This window comes from Tachypleus tridentatus, chromosome 8 (assembly GCF_004210375.1).
Source record: "Tachypleus tridentatus isolate NWPU-2018 chromosome 8, ASM421037v1, whole genome shotgun sequence".
Taxonomy (NCBI): Eukaryota; Metazoa; Arthropoda; class Merostomata; order Xiphosura; family Limulidae; genus Tachypleus; species Tachypleus tridentatus.
This window is the reverse complement of record NC_134832.1, coordinates 19,404,576-19,412,517: the sequence shown is the minus strand read 5'-3', so window position 1 is coordinate 19,412,517 and position 7,942 is coordinate 19,404,576. Positions and strand designations below refer to the sequence as shown.

The following is a 7,942-nucleotide window of genomic DNA, read 5'->3' as shown; positions in this document are numbered from 1 at the left end:
CACTTGGAAGGTATCTGGGACCAGATGGCCTCCCAGTGGAATTCTATTACCGCGTGTCGTATGTTCTTGGACCCCTCTTTGTTGGACTCTTTAACAGATGTTTGACATGTGGGTCCATGTCTCCAGGTACACTGGATGGGTTAATTACTCTAACCTGTAAGGATCTCATCCAGTCTGAAGATCTTTCTTCATGGCATCCCATATCACTCCTGAATGTAAACATGAAGACTGTATCTAAAGTCCTGTGTGTCTGCTTGAATGCTGTTATGCCTCATCTGGACTATAGTACTCAGACGTGTGGTGTGCAGGATAGAAGTATCCAACAAAACTTGGTGCTTCTATGTGACCTCTTCCACTACATCACGGACAAGAACATCCCTGCAATTTTTGAGCCACTCAACCAGAATGACACCTTTGATTTAGTTCACCACAAATTTTTGTGGTATGTTCTGAAGAGATATGGTTTTCCTCCAGTTTTTGTGCAGTGTGTGTGTGAACCTTTTATACGTCTTCTTCGAGCAGACTCTTAGTAAATGGATACTTGATGACGCCCTTTAACATCTTTCAGGGTGTTCCTCAAGGAGGCCAATATCACCATCTCTCTATTCGTTAGTCATATATTGCATGCTCTTTTATTTGTACCACTCGGTTTCAGTGCATGGCCTTCAGTTGCCAGGAAGGGTGTCAATCAAGTATGTCAGCCATGCAGATGATGAAAACCTCTTTTTGGTCAACCAAACATCTTTGGGCTCAGCACTGGCAATTGTTAATAAGCACTCTCAGTGATTGGGTAAATGGGCCTTATCTGCAGACAACCTGTTTGGATTGGCATGGACTTTCTCTCTGGTTAAATGTTTTGAGATTCACTTCCTTGAGAGTCCTGAGGCTGTCTGGGAGGAGGTGGTGCAACGTGTCAGTTTAGCAGTTTGAAGCTATCGTTACATCCCTGCTGACTTGTTCAGCAGGGCAAAGGTGGTGAAAAGGAGGATACTCCCCTCGGTATGGTATCTTGAGACTATTCTTCTTCTGAACAACTGCAGTGCACAAGCTGTCGAGCATCATGTTTACACATTCCTGTGGAGTGGTAAGCCTGAGGCGATGTTTCGGTTATCTTTAATTAAGCCACCCCACAAGGGAGGTCTGGGTATCCCATGTGTCTTTTCCTCTTTCTGTCTACCACTATCCACTGTCTGTCTTGGGAGAATCATCCTTGTAGCCAACTTGCTCGTTGAGTAAACCAATGTATTTTGATCCTCCCGATCCGCGGCGATCAGACGTTGTCACGACATGTCACGTGACTTTTCGACGGACTCACAGGATAGAGAAACACCACCCTCCTCTTCCGTGGGACGTTTTTTGGGTCCGAGTTGCGATGCGCCATGTTGATAGTTCCTTCCAGGCTTTCATTACTCCACCTTTAAGCCGACTATCAGGTATTGTGTCCGAGGGGCTTTTATCATCGTTGGCGCATAGATGTTTCGCCGATATGCAACCTTTTAGGTGATATGATTAACCTTATTTTTTAGACTGCCCCTATAATAGGTGTAATTTTTAAATTATATTGTTTTTCATATTTTCTTTTTTTCATTATTTTTTCTATTGTATGTTGCGATTATATTTTTGTAATTTTTCCTTTTTGTAGTCATATTTTTTATTTTTATATTATTTTAATTGTTGTTTTATAATTTTACATCTTTGTGTAAAGCGCATATTTTTATATTAATGTAAAGCCACATGTATTAAGCTATTCGTTGTAATTAAATTCAAAAGGTTTTATTTTCATCTTTGGGATTATATTTTTGTAGTTATATTTCTGATAATTGTTTTCGACTTGTATGTTTTTGTAATTTTTCTGTTGTTTTTATAATTTATAATGAGGGCTGGAATGCTAACTTCAAGAGGTAAGTTTATTTAATTTACTTACTCCCAACTTGTAGTACCTAATTTTTATTTTTCAAGTAATTTTTACTTCTTCTTCTTTACTTTGTTAAGCAGTTACCTTCCCACATCCTTTGTGGGCTTAAGCACCTACACCTCGCTCTCCAAATTTCTACTTCTATGTCTATTATTTTAATTTCTATTGCCATCTCTTTACTTTATTATATTTCTTTATGTGAGACTAACAAATGAAGATTAAACTGATAGACGGCGTATTCCCACCGCAATGTGGCTCCCACTTCCCAGTCACTTCCAAAACATAGGGCACATTTTATATCCCACATTATATCTTGTACTCTGTAATTCTTTTAATTAGTCCAGCTTTTCTTTATTGTTTCGGATTGTTTGTGGTTATAACAAACTAATTTATACACACACACTTGTTTGCTGCAGTTTATTTGTTTATACCTGTTAGACTTACATAATTTGTGCGCTTCTAAACTTTTGTTAGAATATTATTTACATGCGTAACCCTCGTAAAATGTAGAAGACTAAAACATGCAACAGTGCATTCTTTCTTACTAAAGCTGTCTACGTTTGTTTTTTTTTCTGCTCGATGAAATAGATGATCGGTTGTATGTCTGAATTTTCGAAACCCATTTTGGGTTTCTAGTAGTTTTGTTATGATTTCCAGGACTTTGGAGAGTCGGTTATTGATTATTCTAATTTTTCTAATACTTTGCTTAGGCAACGGGTTAGGCCAATCAGGCGGTAACTTCTTAGTTTACGTGCTAATTTTCTTTATTTGTGTAGCACGAGTATGATCGTTTGCTTCCAAGAAACCTGGATGTATCCAAAGCTTAGTGATGCGCTGAAAATGGCTGTAAGTGTTGAAATAATCCCTGAGTGCCTTTTTAAAGGAGGATAACTTGAATGCCATCTCCTTTTGGAGTTTTGCTTCATGTTGCTTTGATTGTTTGTTGGACTTTTATATCTGTTATGAAATTTGTCATTTAATATATTTATAATTATCATTAACATGAAAAATGATCAAACAAACGACAAGTGTGGTGTGTATAGATTTGGATTTTGTATTACGTGGATGTTCACATCATTAAAGAAGTGAAAATTTTTGTCTAATTCATTGTGTGGCCGGGATGTATTTTGTCACCTCGTTGTTGACGTTTGTTTGTTTGGTTTTTGAATTTCTAGCAAAGCCACTTGATGGCTATCTGCGTTAGCAGTCCCTAATTTAACAGTGATCATTAAAGAGAAAGCAGCTAGTCAACACCACTAACCCCCAATTCTTTGGCTACTCTTTTACCAACGAATAATGGGATTTACCGTCACGTTATAATGACCTCTCCCATCAATACACACACAGATGAAAGGTCAAGGATGTTCGTAACGTTGATTAGAACTCGCAGGTTGAGAGCCAAACACCCTAATAATTAGTCCATGCCAGGCCATCTGTTGGTGTAACGAAGAAATATTTTTACTCTTTCGAAGTACTTTATAAACAAGCACTTACAGGATTGGACGAAAATCATTGAACAAACAATCTCTAGATGTTCACAAGTGATGTCAAGAAATATCATCTCTTTACGTTAGAGATTAATGGCAGGGCAATTTCATAGAATCTTATATTGATTTAGCCCTATATATATGTTCTGTACCTGGAGCAGAACAAGCGCATCTCGTAGGAATTTTGAGCCTTTTGTTTTAAATATTCATTCATGTAGGTAAACTATGAATTGTGTAATCATGTGCTACGATCATTTTGTCTAACTTGAAAGTTGTCATTGTCTTGTAGATGGCCCGGCATGGCCTAGCGCGTAAGGCGTGCGACTCGTAATCCGAGGGTCGCGGGTTCGCGCCCGCGTCGCGCTAAACATGCTCGCCCTCCCAGCCGTGGGGGTGTATAATGTGACGGTCAATCCCACTATTCGTTGGTAAAAGAGTAGCCCAAGAGTTGGCGGTGGGTGGTGATGACTAGCTGCCTTCCCTCTAGTCTTACACTGCTAAATTAGGGACGGCTAGCACAGATAGCCCTCGTGTAGCTTTGTGCGAAATTCCCAAACAAACAAACAGTCTTGTAGATACACGTTTTTGTAAACTTCTTTACCATAGTAGTAAGTTGTCGTCGCAAGGTTTAATTTTGCTTGTTGTTACACACAAAACTGCATAATGGCCATCTTTGCTGTGCTCAAAGCAGGTGTTTAAACTCGAATTTTAGTGTTATAAGCCCTCAGACGTATTGTTTAGCCACCAGAGTGATGTCAAAAGAAAATACAGAAACTAATCGGTTGGCAGTAAGTGAGTGTAAACGTATTTATGAATAAGTATTTGTTTTATTTGTTCATTTGTGTTTACTTGTTTTGCTTTTGTTGTCTGTGTTCAATGTTCTTTCTACATAAAATTTTCTAAGCCTGCATTTCAACAGAAAATTTTGGTTATCTGTTGAACATCAGCGACTGTGAATACTAGTGAAGTAATGATATCAGCTTACTTAAATACCACACTTCCAGATAGTAGATCTTTGATCAAGCCTCTTATTGCATTAATCAGGTAACTGTTACATTTTTTTTTTTTTTAATTTTAGAATACCACTATACCTTGAGACTTAAGAGAGAATAATGGCTCAGTGGTAAGTGTAAAGGCTTTTAATGCTCAAAATCGAATTTATTACTTACATAAGGTTCCTTTTTTCCGGTTTGGTGTCTAATAATATGGGAAATTATTACAATTCCTCGGAAAATTAAAATATAGACTTCAGGGTGCCCAACAATCAAAATAAATGTTGGTATAAAACTGGGTCTTCAAAGACAGCCTTTTGTACAGCTTTGCGCTTAACAACAAACAAATTTAAAGTGACAGTTTGGCTTTAGGCTGAAATACTTCGACAGCTGAAGGATATTTGTTGAAGGGTCTTTCATGAATTAGTTAGTTATCACCATTAGATTCCATCAAGGAGCAAGGGCCGCAAGCGCTTGCGGATTCTTCAACAGGTAGTTAAGTGAGTAGGTTGTTAGCCCGCTGCACGAGCCGTCCCTAATTTAGTAGTGTAAGACTAGAGGGAAGGCAGCTAGTCATCACCACCCACCACCAACTCTTGGACTACTCTTTTACCAACGAATAGTGGGATTGACTTAACATTATAAAGCCCCCACGGCCGTAAATTGTGCATTGAAAAGATTAATGTTTGTAAAGACCATTTACTTGGCGAGCATGTTTAGCGCGACGCGGGGATCGAACCCGCGACCCTCGGATTACGAGTCGCACGTCTTACGCGCTTGGCCATGCCAGGCCCCTTTCATGAATTATTGGTAAATAATAAGAATATTTAGAAAATTAAAGCAAATCAACATAAATTAAGTGTAAACATTCAATGCCTGTAACCTTTTGTTTGCAACATTAGTATTACATTACTTTGTACTTTCATTTCTAAATACAGAATTTTCTCCTCCAGACGTTTTCAGTTAATGTCTTACAATTGTATATTTATCAAATTTTATTATATTGATTTTATCATTATATTATAGGCCTTGCTTGACCTGGTGGTTCGGGCACTTTACTCACTACTTTGGGTTCTGGGTCCAATCACGCCATCGAATATGGTTGCCTTTTAGCCGTGGTGGTGTTAAAATTTGAAGATTAATTCCACAGTTCGTTGTAAAAGAGTAGCCCAAGGGTTAGCGTAAGATGCCTTTGATTTGTTTTCTTTTTTCTTGTCTATCACTATTAAATTAGGGACCGCTAGCAAGGATTGTCATCAAGTAACTGTGAAAAATTAAAAAAACAATCAAATAAACATTAGTCTATTCACACATTTAGATCATGTCCATTCGCAATGGTTATTAACGTCATAAATACAACAAAACTCCAGTAATGTATGTCGTCATTTACTCTTTACTATTTTATTTTTAATTTTTTTGTTTTGTTTACGAAAGTGAATAGATAACGCTAATAACCTTTGCATGAGAATAGAAACAGTTTTTAACATGAACGTACGAAGTATAAAAATGTTAAAAATTTTGTGAACAAGAAACTAATGCACTAAACAATGAACAAGAAACTCAACAATATGGTAATTTGCATTTAAACATTATTTTGGAGTCGCATAGAACTAAAAGAAAATTTATATTTGTAGCTACGATTTTACATTGTACTGTTATTAGATTATTTGTATATCACCAGTGAAATATTTGACATAATTCAGTAACTGAGCTATTAGTATTAGTTAATAATAATACCGTAGAACGAAAGTATTTGAAAATTGCCTTCAATTTCAAATCAAACACAGAGTTTATTTAGGATAATGTGAAGAACTTAATTAGTTTAAGTGTTTTCGTATTCAATACGAATATGATTAAAAAACACGATTTTAAATTGCAGTTTTAGTGATTTAACTGTAAGTTGTAACTTTTCTTAGCCAATCGCCGTAAATTGTGCATTGAAAAGATTAAAGTTTGTAAAGACCATTTACTTTTAAAGCATTTGAAAATATACATTAGTAGTTTGTGCCAGTAGCTTTAATATTAGAAAAAACCTTGAGAAATAGGTTTACCTTTCCTTCACAAAATCAAAATTAAACGTTTTTAAAAGCAGATAACTGCTGCAAATGTTAGTTATGAATTAGCATTCTTGGGTTAATTTTCTTATGTTTCAGTTTATGATAAATATGCAAGTTTGTATAGTTAAACCTTTACATTTTATTCTTTCTCATTTCTAATATTTTAATATATTACTGAATATACATAAACAAAATAAAACAGTGTAAACCAGAATAGGTAGGAATTAGATAAGGAAAAGATTTGTTAACTTGTAAAGAGCCTGGGATCTCTGAAATATCTTGGGAGACTTGTTATTATATGTGTAGGAGGTTCCTAATTAGTTGAAGTTACCATAATAAGGTCTTGCACTTCTTTCAAACATAGCATAAGGAGTAATTATGGATTTATTTTCTCCTGGTGATATCCAGTAAACATATTACATTGCTGTTCTTCAAAACTGGTCTTTAAATGTTTTGTATGCACCAAAGATTTTACATTTCTTTTTTATTTATATGTGAAGTTTTTCCACACATGCTACAGAACTTTATGTGTATAAGGAAACTTCTAATTTTTAAATAATTTTCATTGTATTGAGGGTCATTTCATGTCAAATCATCCAGGGGGCTGCAGGTGACCCCCACAGAATGCCTTAAAAGAATTCACGTGCTTATCTACCCATATAATGAAAAATTGCCAAAGATTAGATCAATATCTCTAGTAGTTTCTTATTTACAGCCTTGTAAAATTTAAGTAATTTTTTTTATTTTTGGCAAATTCATTTTCGGACAACTTTGGCTGCTTAAAGCTGCAAGAGTGATGGTGGTAGTAGGCTGGAATTTGCTACACTGACGGAATTAATCTCACAGAATTAAAAAATGGTCTCAAACCAAGTTTCTCTCTCTTAGGATTTTCATAGTGAGCTTGTAAACTCACCTGAAAACCCAAAATCATAAAAAACATTGGTTTATTTAATAAGCCATAGCTCTAAGACTTAATATGATACAAAGCTGAATTGCATTTTCAAATTTCCTATAACATATCTGTTGATAAATCAGCAATTGTTGTAATTAAAAGTCTATTAGATCTCCTGTAAAAACATTTAGTTGCATGCAACTTTTTATGATTTAGCTAAAAATAGCCCTACTTCAGGCCACAGTTTGACCATGTCACCAGTTATTCAGCCTTTTCAGATTTGTACCATATAATCTTACATCTCTGAATATGATCTACAAAAAAATCAGGATAGTGTTCAACCTACTTTTCGAGTTATAATTTTTTAAAGTATCCTCTGACCATATGTTGTTTACTTGAAAAAAAAACAACTTTAGTTCAGGTGTGTTATTGTGTGCAAATGTATCATCCATACAAATTTGAAAAATACCTGTCAGAATTTTATGAATCCCACTGAAATATTCTAACCAGCCTTTCACAATGTTAAATGATGAAGTTGTAAGAAATAAGAAATAATTAATTCATTTCTGAACAAGTTTATTGGCATAACTAGTTAGATC

The 7,942-nt window shown here is 35.5% G+C and overlaps 1 protein-coding gene across 9 annotated transcripts in view; it reads left to right on the top strand.

The window, feature by feature from the left end:
* The first annotated feature begins 5,426 nt into the window (after positions 1-5,426).
* The window catches only part of LOC143258625 (armadillo repeat-containing protein 2), a 59,600-nt gene continuing 57,084 nt past the window's right edge, over positions 5,427-7,942 (top strand). For 3 of the 9 annotated variants that reach the window (XM_076517853.1, XM_076517852.1, XM_076517848.1), the window contains exon 1: positions 5,427-5,575. The gene's annotated coding sequence lies outside the window, so the exon portion shown is untranslated. The other 6 variants (XM_076517856.1, XM_076517851.1, XM_076517849.1 and 3 more) reach the window with 5 other exon arrangements.